We start from the raw sequence: 17966 nt of genomic DNA on the forward strand, positions 1-17966 counted from the left end.
CTCAGAAGCAACTGTTGGAACCCTGCTGCCTGATTACAGTTGTACCAAAGCAAAGTGTATCTATTGTAAATTAGCTGCAATTATATCTCCAGCTGTAGTATGTAACATTTGTCATGATAAGCTTTTGCACGCAGAAAACGTTTCCATCAGTACTAGTACAGTTTCTGTTGTTCCTTCAACATCTAATGTACGTGATATCCCTGTTGATATGAAAAATGATATTGCTGATGCGATACAGAAGGCTTTGTCCGCTATTATGCCTTCTAATAAACGTAAAAGGTCTTTTAAAACTTCTCATAAAATTGATGAAATTTCTAAAGACCGACAACATACTGAAATATCCTCCTCTGATGAGGATCTCTCCGATTCAGAAGATCCTACCTCAGACATTGACACTGACAAATCTACTTTAAATTTGTTCGTTGTTAAAGGAAGTGTTGGTTAAAAGTCCCCAAAGTTGATGGGGCTATTTCTACTCTTGCCAAACGTACTACTATTCCTATGGAAGACAGTACTTCTTTTAAAGATCCTTTAGATAGGAAACTTGAATCTTATCTAAGGTAAGCTTATTTATGTTCTGGCTATCTTCTCAGGCCTGCCATTTCTTTTTTTTTTTTTTTATTTAACTGTTTTTATTAAGTTTTTTTAAACAAAAGTACAAAAATAAAATACAGTAGTGCATTTGGTTTACAGCAGTACAAGAGAACAGTGGAAGGCTGCAGAGGTGACACAAAATCATGGTAAATGACTATATATGTGGATTTTAGATCATAACAAAGAGAGATGTGTAGTACTCGTCATGCAAAAAATAACGTCTATACATGGCAATGACTTATCTCCCCACATTCTGAGGGGCAACATTTGGTTATTCACTTTGGGAAAATAATACAATGATACTGGACCTAAGTTACTGCTTCCTTTGTTCCCATATGTATGAAATATCAGCAATAAAATCTTGTTTGCCTAAGAATGTGTAATTTATTTTCTCTAATGATAAGATAGTATCTACTTCCCTCTGCCACATGGAGAGAGTGGGCATTTGCGTGGATTTCCAGAACCTTGGTATAAGGCATTTGGCACAGTTGAGCATGAACTTAAATAGTTGTCTGCGATAAATACAAGATATAGGGGGGGGGGGGGGGTGTGTTATGTAGGAGGACTACACTAGGAGAGAGTGTGATATTGAGACCTAATGTATTATTAATACTTCTGGTGATATCTTTCCAATACATGTGTAGAAGGGGACATTCCCACCAGATATGGGAGAGGGTTCCTGTTACACCGCAGTGCCTCCAACACAGAGAGGAGGAGTTTGGGTAGATGCTATGAAGGCGATGCGGGGTTAAATACCATCTAGATAATAGCTTGTAGTTCATTTCTGCGAACATTAATGAGGGGGAGGATTTTTTAGTTTCTTGAAAAATGTGGGTCCATTGGGTTTCGGTTAAAGTGAGATTAAGCTCTCTCTCCCATTTAGCTATGTAAGAGGGTTGTTTGTCTGGGTATGAACCTCTAAGCAGTTTATATATGATAGAGATGTGGGATCTCGCCATTTCTGGAGTTGTGCAAAGTGTTTCAAAAGGTTTTAGGGGCCTGGTTAAATCATTAGTGTGAGGGCTATTTGTTATGGCATGCCTTAGTTGTAGGTAGGGGTACCAGAGATGCAAAGGGGGGCCTAGTAATTGGAAGAGTTCATGCTGCAGACGAATCTGGCCTTTGCTAAGCACCAAGTGTGCAGGGACATTCGAGGGTGAGTTAGCAATGACCGGGGTCTGCAAGGAGTGTGGTTGTAAAAGAAGAGGATTGTTGAGGAGTAGAGTTAAGGGTGAGGGTATGGTCGAGACAGGGTTGTCTGAAGCTAGAGTTTTGTCCCATACTTTCAGAGTAGCAGAAACATAATAATTTGTGTGTGCTTCGGGAGGTCTATGCCTGGGAAGGGTCCAGCATAAGTCACCAAGATTATTGCCACCAATTAATGAGGATTCTAATTGTACCCAGGGCTTCTGGTGGTGTGAATGCTTTCACGCCACAATTCGGGCTAAATGAGCTGCCCTATAGTATGCAGTGAGATTTGGGGCGCCAAGACCTCCGTGCTCTCTATCAAGATATAACGTATTCTTAGTCACTCTGCTACGTTTATGAGCCCATATAAAAGAATCAAACAGTTTTTGCAGTTGTATTAGGTACAAGGGAGGGATGTCTAGGGGGAGGACCTGAAATAGATATAGAAATTTGGGGAGAAGATTCATTTTGAGTGCATTAACCCGACCCATCCAAGAGAGATGGCCTTGATTATGCCACATCTCAAGGGAGGCCTGGGATTCCTCTCAGGCCTGCCATTTCTATGGCTGATGTTGCGGCTGCATCAACCTTTTGGTCGGATAGCTTAGCGCAACAGGAAACAGATTCTGATTTGTCTAGCATTGTTCGTTTGCTTCAACATGCTAATCATTTTATCTATGATGCTATTTTTTATATCATCAAAATTGATGTTAAATCTATGTATTTAGCTAGAAGAGCTTTATGAATCAAATCTTGGAATGCTGACATGGTATCTAAGTCTAGATTACTATCTCTTTCTTTCCAAGGTAACAATTTATTTGGTTCTCAGTTGGATTCAATAATTTCAACTATCACTGGGGGGAAGGGAGTTTTTTTGCCTTTAGGATAAAAGATCTAAGGGTAAATCTAATGCTTCTAATTGTTTTTGTTCTTTTCGACAGAATAAGGAACAGAAAACCAATCCTTCTCCTAAAGACTCTGGATCCAGTTGGAAACCTTCAAGTTGGAATAAATCCAAGCCTTTTAAGAAACCAAAGCCAACCCCCAAGTCTGCATGACGGTGCGGCCCTCGATCCAGTTCAGCTGGTGGGGGGCAGATTGAAATTATTCCAAGACATTTGGGCAGATTCCGTTCAAAATCAGTGGATTCAGAGTATTGTCTCTCAAGGGTATCGAATAGTATTCAGAGTAAGACCTCCTGTGAGAAGATTCTTTCTCTCTCACGTTCCAGCAAATCCGGTGAAGGCTCAGGCTTTTCTAAAGTGTGTTTCAGATCTAGAGCTTTCAGGGGTAATAATACCAGTTCCGTTTTAGGAACAGGGTCCGGGGTTTTATTCAAATCTATTTCATTGATCCAAAGAAAGAAAATTCATTCAGGCCAGTTCTGGATCTGAAAATTTGTAATCGTTTTGTAAGAGTCCCAACTTTCAAGATGGTGACTGAGGACTATTTTGCCTTTTGTTCAGCAAGGTCATTATATGTCCACAATAGACAGGATGCATATTTTCACATTCCGATTCATCCAGACCATTATCGGTTTCTGAGATTCTCTTTTCTAGACAAGCATTACCAATTTGTCGTTCTTCTATTTGGCCTAGCAACAGCTCCAAGGATCTTTTCGAAGGTTCTCGGTGCCCTTCTATCTGTAACCAGAGAACAGGGTATTGCAGTGTTTCCTTATTTGGATGATATCTTGGTACTAGCTCAGTCTTTACTACATTTAGCCGAATTTCACACAAATCGACTAGTGTTGTTTCTTCAAATACATGGTTGGAGGATCAATTTACCAAAAAGTTTCTTGATTCCTCAGACAAGGGTCACCTTTTTAGGTTTTCAGATAGATTCAGTGTCCATGACTCTGTCTTTAACAAACAAGAGACAAATGAAATTGGTTTCGGCTTGTCGAAACCTTCAGTCTCAATCATTCCCTTCAGTGGCTATGTGCATGGAAGTTTTAGGTCTCATGACTGCAGCATCGGACGCGATCCCCTTTGCTCGTTTTCATATGAGACCTCTCCAGCTTTGTATGCTGAATCAATGGTGCAGGGATTATACTCGTATATCACAATTGATATACTTAAATCCCAACATTCAACTCTCTCTGAATTGGTGGTTAGACCATCATCGTATAGTTCAAGGGGCTTCTTTTGTTCGTCCTACCTGGACTGTGATCACAACAGATGCAAGTCTTTCAGGTTGTGGAGCCGTCTAGGGATCTCTGACAGCACAAGGGGTTTGGAAACCTCAAGATGCGAGGTTACCAATCAATATTTTAGAACTCTGTTCTATTTTCAGGGCTCTTCATGTTTGGCCTCTGTTAAAGAGAGAACCATTCATTTGTTTTCAGACGGACAATATCACAGCTATGGCATATGCCAATCATCAGGGTGGGACTCGTAGTCTCCTAGCTATGAAAGAAGTATCTCGGATACTTTCTTGGGCAGAATCCAGCTCTTGTCTAATTTCTGCGGTGCATATCCCAGGTGTAGACAATTGGGAAGCGGATTATCTGTCGTCAGACCTTACATCCGGGGTAGTGGTCTCTCCATCCAGATGTATTTTGTCAGTACAGATGTGGGGTCTTCCAGAAATAGATCTGATGGCTTCTTATCTAAACAAGAAACTTCCCAGGTACCTATCCAGGTCCAGGGATCCTCAGGCGGAGAGGGTGGATGCTTTAGCAGTTTCTTGGTTTTACCAACCTGCTTATATCTTTCCGCCTCTAGTTCTTCTTCCAAGAGTGATCTCCAAGATCATTATGGAACAATTGTATGTGTTTCTGATAGCACAAGCGTGGCCTCATACGTTTTGGTATGCGGATCTTGTCCGGATGTCCAGTTGCCAGCCTTGGCCACTTCCTTTAAGACCAGACCTTCTGTCTCAAGGGCCGTTTTTCCATCAGGATCTCAAATCGTTAAATTTGAAGGTGTGGGGATTGAAAGCCTAGTGCTTAGTCATAGAGGTTTCCCTGACTCAGTGATTAATACTATGCTACAGGCTCGTAAGTCTATTTCAAGGAAGATTTATTTTCGAGTTTGAAAGAACCCATATTTTCATGGTGTTTTTCTCATAAATTTTCCTGGCATTCTTTCAGAATTCCTAGAATTTTACAGTTTCTTCAGGATGGTTTGGATAAAGGTTTGTCTGCAAGTACTTTGAAGGGACAAATCTCTGCTCTTTCTGTTTTATTTCATAGAAAGATTGCTAAGCTTCCTGATATTCACTGTTTTGTTCAGGCTTTGGTTCATATCAAGCCTGTTATTAAATCAATCTCTCCTCCTTGGAGTCTTAATTTGGTTTTGAAGTCTTTACAGGCTCCTCCTTTTGAGCCTATGCATTCTTTGGATATTAAACTACTTTCTTGGAAAGTGTTGTTTCTTTTGGCTATCTTTTCAGCTAGAAGAGTTTCCGAATTGTCTGCTCTTTCTTGTGAGTCTCCTTTTCTGATTTTTCATCAGGATAAGGCTGTTTTGCAGACTTTGTTTACAATTATTCCCAAGGTTGTGAATTCTAACAACATTAGTAGGGAAATTGTTGTTCCTTCTTTGTGTCCTAATCCCAAGAATACTCTTGAAAGATCTTTACATTCTTGGGATTTTGTAAGAGCTTTGAAATATTATGTTGAAGCTACTAAAGATTTCAGGAAGACTTCTAGTCTATTTGTTGTCTTCTCTGGTTCTAGAAAAGGTCAGAAAGCTTCTGCCATTTCTTTGGCATCTTGGTTAAAGCTTTTGATTCATAAAGCTTATTTGGAGGCGGGAAAGTCCCCGCCTCAGAGGATCACAGCTCATTCTACTAGATCAGTCTACACTTCTTGGGCTTTTAAGAATGAAGTTTCAGTTATTCAGATTTGCAAAGCAGCAACTTGGTCTTCTTGGCATACATTTACTACATTTTACCATTTTTTTGTAGAATAGTTCTTCAGGCAGCTGTTTCAGTTTGATTCTTCTGCTTATGTTTTAAGTTTTTTTTTCTTTAAATTTATGAGAAAAACTTATTTTTTGTGGATTTAATTTTTTTAGCGGAAAATGGCTGTTTTTATTTTATCCCTCCCTTTCAAGTGACTCTTCTGTGGACTTCCACATCTTGGATATTTCCCTCACATATCTCACTAGCTAATGGACTCTTGCCAGTTACATGAAAGAAAACATAATTTATGTAAGAACTTACCTGATAAATTAATTTCTTTCATATTGGCAAGAGTCCATGAGACCCACCCTGGTGGTTATGATTTTTGTATAGAGCACAATTATTTCCAGTTTCCTCTTTTTTGTATTCTTTTGTACTTGTTTTTCTATCACCCCACTACTTGGCTATTCATTAAACTGAATTGTGGGTGTGGTAAGGGGTGTATTTATAGGCATTTTGAGGTTTGGGAACGTTGCCCCTCCTAGTAGGATTGTATATCCCATAGGTCACTAGCTCATGGACTCTTGCCAAAATTAAATGAATTTATCAGGTAATTTCTTACATAAATTATGTTTTTAGATTGGTCATTTGGGTTAAAAAGCAAAGCCAAACTTTCTTCATGCATTAAAATGGCTTTGTTTTTTTCTGGCTCTTTGAAATCTAAATCCTGTCCTTTAATCAGCTATTCAGCAGTCCTTATTTTAACATAACATATGTTGCTACACCTGCTGATGGCTGTAAATCATCACACTGGGTTATTATCCAACCTTCTTATCCGGTTTTGTTATTTACCAAGATACGTTATCACACAGTCCTTGGTTTTCCTCTAATGATCCCAGAACTCCTTTACATAAGACTGACACTGTTTGTTCTTCATTGGTGTCCAGGTCACGGTCTACACTCAGCTGTTGTTTGAGCATATCAGTTGGCAGGGAAGGATTGACTCTACATGCTCCTCTCCACATCGCTACTAAATGTGTATCTCTTTCATGTATTTCTCTGTGCTGAGGTTGCCTTTAGACACTGTTTTACATTATTTTTATTGTGTATTCTCCATATGATGTCCTTTGTTTGATAAGTTCTCCAATACAGTATGGACTCAGTTGTCTTGAATAACTATTGCATTTCGTGCTGTCTCAAATGTGAAAGAAAAACAGTAAGCACCTTGAGATTTTTTATATAAAATCTTAAGTTACGAGTAATAAAAAACTTTGCAATATATTTTCATTATTCATTTTGTTTACAAATAGAGCCATTACTTTTATTTCAGCATTTGAAATCACTGATTTTGGTATCCGTACCTATACTGAAAGTTTCTATAATTAAAGGGATAGTAAACCCAATTATTTTCTTTCGTGATTCAGATAGTGCATGCAATTTTAAAAACTTTCTAATTTACTCCTATTATCACATTTTCTTCATTCTCTTGGAATTTTTATTTGAAAAGCAAGAATGTAATGTTAGAAGCCAGCCCATTTTTGATGAACAACCTGGGTTGTTCTTGCTGATTGGTGGATAAATTCACCCACCAATAAACAAGTGCTGTCCAGTGACTGAACCACAAATTGGCTGGCTCCTTAGCTTAGATGCCTTCTTTTTCAAATAAAGATAGCAAGAGAACGAAGAAAAATTGATAATAGGAGTAAATTAGAAAGTTGCTTAAAATTGTTGCTCTATCTGAATCGCAAAAGAAAAAATTTGGGTTCAGTGTCCCTTTAAGAGCCAGCCCATTTTTGGTTGAGAACCTGGGTTGTACTTGCTTATTGGTTTGCTAAATGTAACCTCCAATCGCAAGCACTAGCCATGGTGCTGAAACCATAAATGGGCTTGCTCCTTAGCTTATATTCCTACTTTTTCAAATAAAGATACCAAGAGAACGAAGAAAAATTGATAATAGGATTAAATTAGAAAGTTGCTTAAAATTGCATGCTCTATCTGATTCATGAAAGAAAAAAAAAATGGGTTTACTATCCCTTTAAGCATTGGCTATAGAAAAACTGTGTTAACAAATCCAGCAAAAGAAATGACACTCCCAGTGAGAGGTAGGAGAAATAAGCAATAAAATGTAAGGATATCTGATTTACCGATCAACCGATTTTAATTGAGTTGTGGTTTCAAACAACAAAATAAACTATTTAATATACAAAAGTAAATATAAAGAAGCAATTTCTCATATATTTTATACTCTGCAGATGGAACTGGAAACACATTAAAGGGACAGTCTACTATAGAATCGTTATTGGTTTAAAAGATAGATAATCCCTTTATTACCCATTCCCCAGTTTTGCATAACAAACACAGTTATATTAATATACTTTTTACCTCTGTGATTACCTTGTATCTAAGCCTCTGCAGACTGCTCCTTATCTCAGTTATATTAATGTACTTTTTACCTCTGTGATTACCTTGTATCTAGGAACCTTCTTCCAGCCCCCTGATCACATGACTGTGACTGTTTATTATCTATTGTCTTAAATTTAGCATTGTTTTGTGCTAGATCTTAAATAACCCCCTGTGCCTGAATACAGTGTTATCTATATGGCCCACGTGTACTTTCTGTCTCTTTGTGTTGAAAAGAGATTTAAAAAGCATGTGATAAGAGGCAGCCCTCAAAGGCTTAGAAATTAGCATATGAGCCTACCTATGTTTAGTTTAAACTAAGAATATCAAGAGAAAAAAGCAAATTTGATGATAAAAGTAAATTGGAAAGTTGGTTAAAATTAAAAGTCCTATCTGAATAATGAAAGTTTAATTTATACTAGACTGTCCCTTTAAGGGAAAAAACAATTTACAGTTCACTGAACCTTTAATGCAGTTGTCTATAGAATCATCTTTTTGCCTTGTTTTGTCACACAGGAAAAAAAAACATTTAAAGGGACAGTCTACACCAGAATTTTTATTGTTTAACCCCTTAACAAACAGCACTGTTCCCTGTACGATGCTGGTCGTTAAGCCCTTAAGGACCAGCGTTGTTCCCTCTTCAACGCTGCTGTCCTGGGCCTCTCTCTGCCACGATCTCGCTAAATATATAGCGAGATCTCGCTATTTCTGCATGCCCCACGAGTGGGGCAGTGCAGAAATAGACAGGCAGAGGTACCGATTCAGATTCACTGCTGGGCATAATAAAAGTGTGGTGCGCAGCTGCAATTAGCAGCCTTCTAATTACCAAAAAGCAACGCCAAAGCCATATATGTCTGCTATTTCTGAACAAAGGGGAACCCAGAGAAGCATTTACAACCAGTTGTGCCAATATTGCACAAGCTGTTTGTAAAAAATTTCAGTGAGAAACCTAAAGTTTGTGAAAAGTTAACGATTTTTTTTTTTTTATTTGATCCCATTTGGCTGGGAAATGGTGGCATGAAATATACCAAAATGGGCCTAGATCAATAGTTTGGGTTGTCTACTAAAATAGAATATATAGTTTCGATAGGTAAATATAAAAAAGGCTTTATTTCTGTTTAAATGTAGTGATGGCAAAAATGCTAATAATGCTCTGGTCTTTTGGGGAAGTTTTTGTCTGAAATGCCCGGTCCTTAAGGGGTTAAAAAGATACATAATCTCTTTATTACCCATACCCCAGTTTTGCATAACCAACACTGTTATATTAATATGTTTTACCTCAAATGTTATCCATATGACACACATGAACTAGTACAGTCTAACTGTGAAAACAATTCAAAATGCTCTGAGCTAAGAGGCGGTTTTTAATGGTTTAGAAATCAGTTTGAGCCTACCTAGGTTTAGCTTTTCATAAATACCACCAAGGGAACAAAGCAAATTTGATGATAAAAGTAAATTGGAAAGTTGTTTAAAATGACATGCCCTATTTGAATCATGAAAGTTTAATTTTGACTTGACTGTCCCTTTAATTGAAAAACACTGCTGTAGAAATTTCCAACACCTCCTTTTGTTAAGGCTCAGTCTTTCTCTGTTATCTCCTTGTGTGCACTTCTCACACTTTCTAAAACCTCTATATTTTACACGTTTGTTCCCTCAGATTTATTGGATAAGTTCTGTATTTGATCATTAAAGGGACAGTCAACACCAAAATTGTTATTGATATCGCCTTTACTACCCATTCCCCAGCTTTGCACAACCAACATTGTTATATTAAAGGGACAGTAAAGTCAAAATTAAACGTTTATGATTCAGATAGGGCATGCAATTTTAAACAACTTTCCAATTTACTTTTATCATTAAATTTGCTTTGTTCCCTTCGTGGTATTTTTGAAAAGCTAAACCTAGCTAGGCTCAAACTGATTTCTAAACCGTTAAAAACCGCCTCCTAGCTCAGAGCATTTTGAAAGTTTTTTTTTTACAGTTATACAGTACTACTTCATGTGTGTCATATAGACAGCATTGTGCTCACTCCTGTGGAGTTATTTAGGAGTCTGCACTGATTGGCTAAACTGCATGTCTGTCAAAAGCACTGAAAAAAGGGGGCAGTCTGCAGAGGCTTAGATACAAGGTAATCACAGAGGTAAAAAGTATATTAATATAACTGAGATAAGGAGCAGTCTGCAGAGGCTTAGATACAGGATAATCACAGAGGTAAAAAGTATATTAATATAACTGAGATAAGGAGCAGTCTGCAGAGGCTTAGATACAGGATAATCACAGAGGTAAAAAGTATATTAATATAACTGAGATAAGGAGCAGTCTGCAGAGGCTTAGATACAGGGTAATCACAGAGGTAAAAAAGTATATTAATATAACTGAGATAAGGAGCAGTCTGCAGAGGCTTAGATACAGGATAATCACAGAGGTAAAAAGTATATTAATATAACTGAGATAAGGAGCAGTCTGCAGAGGCTTAGATACAGGGTAATCACAGAGGTAAAATGTATATTAATATATCTGGGATAAGGAGCTGTCTGCAGAGGCTTAGATAAAAGGTAATCACAGAGGTAAAAAGTATATTAATATAACTGAGATGAGGAGCAGTCTGCAGAGGCTTAGATACAGGGTAATCACAGAGGTAAAAAGTATATTAATATAACTGAGATAAGGAGCAGTCTGCAGAGGCTTAGATACAGGATAATCACAGAGGTAAAAAGTATATTAATATAACTGTGTTGGTTATGCAATACTGGGGAATGGGTAATAAAGGGATTATCTATCTTTTTAAGCCATTACAATTCTGGTGTAGACTGTCCCTTTAAACGACCACTCAATGCAGTAGAATTGCATAATTAACAACAAGCACAGAATAAAAATACATAGATTTAACACCTACTCCCATTTTTAAATAAGCAGTAGATTTTTTTCTGACAAATTTATTTTTTCTCCCATTTTCCTGCCCCCTTGTATCATGTGACAGATATCAGCCAATCACAGACTAGTATACGTATACCCGGTGAGCTTGTGCACATGCTCAGTAGAATCTTGTTCCCCAGGAAGTGTGTAAATAAAGAGACTGTGCAATATTTGATAATTGAAGTAAATTGTAAAGTATCTTAAAACTGCTACTCTTTCTGAATTATAAAAATGTATTTTGACTTTACTGTCCCATTAATATACTTTATAACATTTACACCTCTAAATTTCTGCCTGTTTCTAAGCCACATGCTTTTTTATTAGCTTTTCACAACAGGAGACTGCTAATTCATGTGAGCCATATAGATAACATTGTGCTAACACCTGTGGGTTGTGGCTGACACTGCACTAATTGGCTAAAATGCAAGTCAATAGATTATAAGTAAAAAGTCATGTGATCAGGGGGCTGTCTGCAGAGGGTTAGATACAAGGTAATCACAGAGGTAAATAGTATATTAATATAACTGAGATAAGGGGCAGTCTGCAGAGGCTTAGATACAAGGTAATCACAGAGGTAAATAGTATATTAATATAACTGAGATAAGGGGCAGTCTGCAGAGGGTTAGATACAAGGTAATCACAGAGGTAAAGAGTATATTAATATAATTGAGATAAGGGGCAGTCTGCAGAGGCTTAGATACAAGGTAATCACAGAGGTAAAAAGTATATTAATATAACTGAGATAAGGAGCAGTCTGCAGAGGCTTAGATACAAGGTAATCACAGAGGTAAATAGTATATTAATATAACTGAGATAAGGGGCAGTCTGCAGAGGGTTAGATACAAGGTAATCACAGAGGTAAAGAGTATATTAATATAATTGAGATAAGGAAGAGTCTGCAGAGGCTTAGATACAAGGTAATCACAGAGGTAAAAAGTATATTAATATAACTGAGATAATGGGCAGTCTGCAGAGGCTTTAGATACAGAGTAATCAAAGAGGTAAAAAGTATATTAATATAACTGAGATAAGGAACAGTCTGCAGAGGCTTAGATACAAGGTAATCACAAAGGTAAAAAGTGTATTAATATAACTGAGATAAGGAGCAGTCTGCAAAGGCTTAGATACAAGGTAATCACAGAGGTAAAAGTATATTAATATAACTGAGATAAGGAGCAGTCTGCAGGGGCTTAGATACAGGATAATCACAGAGGTAAAAAGTATATTAATATAACTGAGATAAGGGGCAGTCTGCAGGGGCTTTGATACAGGGTAATCAGAGGTAAAAAGTATATTAATATAACTGAGATAAGGGGCAGTCTGCAGAGGCTTAGATACAGGGTTATCACAGAGGTATAAAGTGTATTAATATAACTGTGTTGGTTATGCAAAACTGGGGAATGGGTAATAAAGGGATTATCTATCTTTTTAAACAATTAAACTAATACATAGTTTTCTTTTATAACTATATTTCTCCAACATTGGTGTGTCCGGTCCACGGCGTCATCCTTACTTGTGGGAATATCTCTTCCCCAACAGGAAATGGCAAAGAGTCCCAGCAAAAGCTGGCCATATAGTCCCTCCTAGGCTCCGCCCACCCCTGTCATTCTCTTTGCCGTTGCACAGGCAACATCTCCACGGAGATGGTTAAGAGTATGTGGTGTTTAGTTGTAGTTTTTTATTCTACTATCAAGAGTTTGTTATTTTAAAATAGTGCTCGTATGTACTATTTACTCTGAAACAGAAAAAGATGAAGAGTTCTGTTTGTGAGAGGAAGATGATTTTAGCAGCAGTAACTAAAATCGTTTGCTGTTTCCACATAGGACTGTTGAGATGAAGTAACTTCAGTTGGGGGAAACAGTTAGCAGACTTTTCTGCTTAAGGTATGACTAGCCATATTTCTAACAAGACTGTGTAATGCTGGAAGGCTGTCATTTTCCCCTCATGGGGACCGGTAAGCCATTTTCTTAGTCTCAAACAGAATAAAGGGCTTAATATGGGCTATAAAACTGGTAGACACTTTTATGGGCAAAATCGATGCTTTATTTGAGCATTTTATACATGTTTATGTTTGAAATTCACACTTATAAGCTTGGGGAACGTTTTTTAACGTCAGGCACTGAGTTTGACACCTTTCCAGTCAGGAAGGGCCTTCCCAGTTGTAGGCTGAGCCTCATTTTCGCGCCATTACTGCGCAGTTACTTTTGAGAGCAAGACATGCAGATGCATGTGTGTGGATCTGAAAGTAGTTGGAAAGGTTCCTAGAAGGCTTCATTTGGTATCGTATTCCCCCCTGGGTTTGGTAAAGTCGCAGCAAAGGCTGTAGCTGGGACTGTAGAGGGGTTAAAACTGTAACCGGCTCCGGTTTCTTTATTTTAAGGGTTAAAGCTCTGAAATTTGGTGTGCAATACTTTTAATGCTTTAAGACACTGTGGTGAAAATTTGGTAAATTTTGAACAATTCCTTCATACTTTTTCACATATTCAGTAATAAAGTGTGCACTGTTTAAAATTTAAAGAGACAGTAATGTTTTTGTTTTAAAACGGTTTTTGTGCTTTATTGACAAGTGTAAGCCTGTTTAACATGTCTGTACCTTCAGATAAGCTATGTTCTATATGTATGAAAGTCAATGTGTCTCCCCCTTCAAATTTGTGTGATAATTGTGCCATAGCGTCCAAACAAAGTAAGGACAGTACTGCCACAGATAGTAAAGTTGCCCAAGATGATTCATCAGATGAAGGGAGTAGACATAGTTCTACATCATCTCCTTCTGTGTCTATGCCAGTTTTGCCCACGCAGGAGGCCCCTAGTACTTCTAACGCGCCAATGCTTATTACTATGCAACAATTGACGGCAGTAATGGATAACTCCATAGCAAATATTTTATCCAAAATGCCTGCATATCAGAGAAAGCGCGATTGCTCTGTTTTAAACACTGAAGAGCAGGAGGGCGCTGATGATAATTGCTCTGTCATACCCTCACACCAATCTGAAGGGGCCATGAGGGAGGTTTTGTCAGATGGGGAAATTTCAGATTCAGGAAAAATTTCTCAACAGGCTGAACCTGATGTTGTGACATTTAAATTTAAATTAGAGCATCTCCGCGCACTGCTTAAGGAGGTGTTATCTACTCTGGATGATTGTGACAACCTGGTCATTCCAGAAAAATTATGCAAGATGGACAAGTTCCTAGAGGTTCCGGTGCACCCCAACGCTTTTCCTATACCCAAGCGGGTGGCGGACATAGTGAATAAGGAGTGGGAGAAGCCCGGCATACCTTTTGTCCCCCCTCCTATATTTAAGAAATTATTTCCTATGGTCGACCCCAGAAAAGACTTATGGCAGACAGTCCCTAAGGTCGAGGGGGCAGTTTCTACTCTAAACAAGCGTACTACTATCCCTATCGAGGATAATTGTGCTTTCAAAGATCCTATGGATAAAAAATTGGAGGGTTTGCTTAAAAAGATTTTTGTACAGCAAGGTTACCTCCTGCAACCCATTTTGTGCATTGTTCCTGTCACTACAGCACCGTGGTTCTGGTTCGAGGAACTAGAAAAGTCGCTCAGTAGAGCGACTACGTATGAGGAGGTTATGGACAGAGTTCACGCACTCAAGTTGGCTAATTCTTTTATTTTAGATGCCGCTTTGCAATTAGCTAGATTAGCGGCGAAAAATTCAGGGTTTGCAATTGTGGCGCGCAGAGCGCTTTGGCTAAAGTCTTGGTCAGCGGATGTATCTTCCAAGAGAAAATTGCTTAATATCCCCTTCAAGGGTAAAACTCTCTTTGGGCCAGAATTGAAAGAGATTATCTCAGACATCACTAGGGGAAAGGGCCACGCCCTCCCACAAGATAGGCCTTTCAAAGCCAAGAATAAGTCTAATTTTCGTTCCTTTCGCAATTTCAGGAATGGACCGGCCTCTAATTCCGCATCCTCTAAACAAGAGGGTAATGCTTCACAAACCAAACCAGCCTGGAAACCGATGCAAGGCTGGAACAAGGGTAAGCAGGCCAAGAAGCCTGCTGCTGCTAACAAAACAGCATGAAGGAGTAGCCCCCGATCCGGGACCGGATCTAGTAGGGGGCAGACTCTCTCTCTTTGCTCAGGCTTGGGCAAGAGATGTTCAGGATCCCTGGGCACTAGAAATAGTCTCTCAGGGTTATCTTCTGGAATTCAAGGAACTACCCCCAAGGGGAAGGTTCCACATGTCTCACTTATCCTCAAACCAAATAAAGAGACAGGCATTCTTACATTGTGTAGAAGACCTGTTAAAAATGGGAGTGATACACCCAATTCCAACGGCGGAACAGGGAATGGGATTTTACTCAAATCTGTTTGTAGTTCCCAAAAAAGAGGGAACTTTCAGACCAATTCTGGATTTAAAGATCCTAAACAAATTTCTCAGGGTTCCATCGTTCAAAATGGAAACCTTTCGAACTATTCTACCTACAATCCAGGAAGGTCAATTTATGACTACCGTGGATCTAAAGGATGCGTATCTACATATTCCTATCCACAAGGATCATCATCAGTTCCTAAGGTTCGCCTTTCTGGACAAACATTACCAGTTTGTGGCCCTCCCATTCGGGTTAGCCACTGCTCCAAGGATTTTCACAAAGGTACTCGGGTCCCTTCTAGCGGTCCTAAGACCAAGGGGCATTGCAGTAGTACCTTACTTGGACGACATTCTGATACAAGCGTCGTCTCTCTCAAAGGCAAAGGCTCACACAGACATCGTTCTGGCCTTTCTCAGATCTCACGGATGGAAGGTGAACATAGAAAAAAGTTCCCTGTCTCCGTCGACAAGAGTTCCTTTCTTGGGAACAATAATAGATTCTTTAGAAATGAGGATTTTCCTGACAGAAGTCAGAAAGTCAAAACTTCTAAACGCTTGTCAAGTTCTTCATTCTATTCCACGTCCTTCCGTAGCTTAGTGCATGGAAGTGGTAGGGTTGATGGTTGCAGCAATGGACATAGTTCCTTTTGCGCGAATTCATCTAAGACCATTACAACTGTGCATGCTGAAACAGTGGAATGGGGACTATACAGACTTGTCTCCAGTGATTCAAGTAGATCAGAAGACCAGAGACTCACTCCGTTGGTGGCTAACCCTGGACCACCTGTCCCAGGGAATGAGCTTCCGCAGACCAGAGTGGGTCATCGTCACGACCGACGCCAGTCTAGCAGTCTGGGGCGCGGTCTGGGAATCCCTGAAAGCTCAGGGACTATGGTCTCGGGAAGAGTCTCTTCTCCCGATAAACATTCTGGAACTGAGAGCGATATTCAATGCTCTCAGGGCTTGGCCTCAACTAGCAAAGGCCAGATTTATAAGATTCCAATCAGACAACATGACGACTGTTGCTTATATCAATCATCAGGGGGGAACAAGGAGTTCCCTGGCGATGAGAGAAGTGACCAAAATAATAGAATGGGCGGAGGATCACTCCTGCCACCTATCTGCGATCCACATCCCAGGAGTGGAAAACTGGGAGGCGGATTATCTGAGTCGTCAGACATTCCGTCCGGGGGAGTGGGAACTTCACCCGGAGATCTTGGCCCAATTAACTCAATTATGGGGCATTCCAGACATGGATCTGATGGTGTCTCGTCAGAACTTCAAGGTTCCTTGCTACGGGTCCAGATCCAGGGATCCCAAGGCGACTCTAGTGGATGCACTAGTAGAGCCTTGGACCTTCAACCTAGCCTATGTGTTTCCACCGTTTCCTCTCATTCCCAGGCTGGTAGCCAGGATCAAGCAGGAGAGGGCCTCGGTGATCTTGATAGCTCCTGCGTGGCCACGCAGGACTTGGTATGCAGACCTGGTGAATATGTCATCGGTTCCACCATGGAAGCTACCTTTGAGACAGGATCTTCTTGTACAGGGTCCATTCGAACATCCAAATCTGGTCTCCCTCCAGCTGACGGCTTGGAAATTGAACGCTTGATTCTATCAAAGCGTGGGTTTTCAGATTCTGTGATAGATACTCTGGTTCAAGCCAGAAAACCGGTAACTAGAAAAATTTACCATAAAATATGGAAAAGATATATCTGCTGGTGTGAATCCAAGGGATTCTTATGGAATAAGATCAAAATTCCTAAGATCCTTTCCTTTCTACAAGAAGGTTTGGATAAAGGATTATCAGCGAGTTCTCTAAAGGGACCGATTTCTGCTTTATCTGTCTTGTTACACAAACGACTGGCAGCTGTGCCAGATGTTCAAGCATTTGTTCAGGCTCTGGATAGGATCAAGCCTGTTTACAGACCTTTGGCTCCTCCCTGGAGTTTAAATCTAGTTCTTTCAGTTCTCCAAGGGGTTCCGTTTGAACCTTTACATTCCATAGATATTAAGTTGTTATCTTGGAAAGTTTTGTTTTTGGTTGCTATTTCTTCTGCTAGAAGAGTTTCTGAGTTATCTGCTCTGCAGTGTTCTCCGCCCTATCTGGTGTTCCATTCAGATAAGGTTGTTTTGCGTACTAAGCCTGGTTTTCTTCCAAAGGTTGTTTCCAACAAAAATATTAACCAGGAGATAGTTGTACCTTCTTTGTGTCCGAATCCAGTTTCAAAGAAGGAACGTTTGTTACACAATTTAGACGTAGTCCGTGCTCTAAAATTCTATTTAGAAGCTACAAAAGATTTCAGACAAACATCTTCTCTGTTTGTCGTCTATTCTGGTAAAAGGAGAGGTCAAAAAGCGACTTCTACTTCTCTTTCCTTTTGGCTTAAAAGCATCATCCGATTGGCTTACGAGACTGCCGGACGGCAGCCTCCTGAAAGAATCACAGCTCACTCTACTAGGGCTGTGGCTTCCACATGGGCCTTCAAGAACGAGGCTTCTGTTGATCAGATATGCAAGGCAGCGACTTGGTCTTCACTGCACACTTTTGCCAAATTTTACAAATTTGATACTTTTGCTTCTTCGGAGGCTATTTTTGGGAGAAAGGTTTTGCAAGCCGTGGTGCCTTCTGTTTAGGTAACCTGATTTGTTCCCTCCCTTCATCCGTGTCCTAAAGCTTTGGTATT

The 17966-nt window shown here is 39.5% G+C and overlaps 1 protein-coding gene across 2 annotated transcripts in view; it reads left to right on the forward strand.

The window, feature by feature from the left end:
- Nucleotides 1-17966, forward strand: part of CDK5RAP2 (CDK5 regulatory subunit associated protein 2) — a 538634-nt gene that overhangs the window by 355094 nt on the left and 165574 nt on the right. The gene's annotated exons all lie outside the window — the stretch shown is intronic.

The sequence above is a fragment of the Bombina bombina genome, chromosome 12, assembly GCF_027579735.1.
Source record: "Bombina bombina isolate aBomBom1 chromosome 12, aBomBom1.pri, whole genome shotgun sequence".
Classification (NCBI taxonomy): Eukaryota; Metazoa; Chordata; class Amphibia; order Anura; family Bombinatoridae; genus Bombina; species Bombina bombina.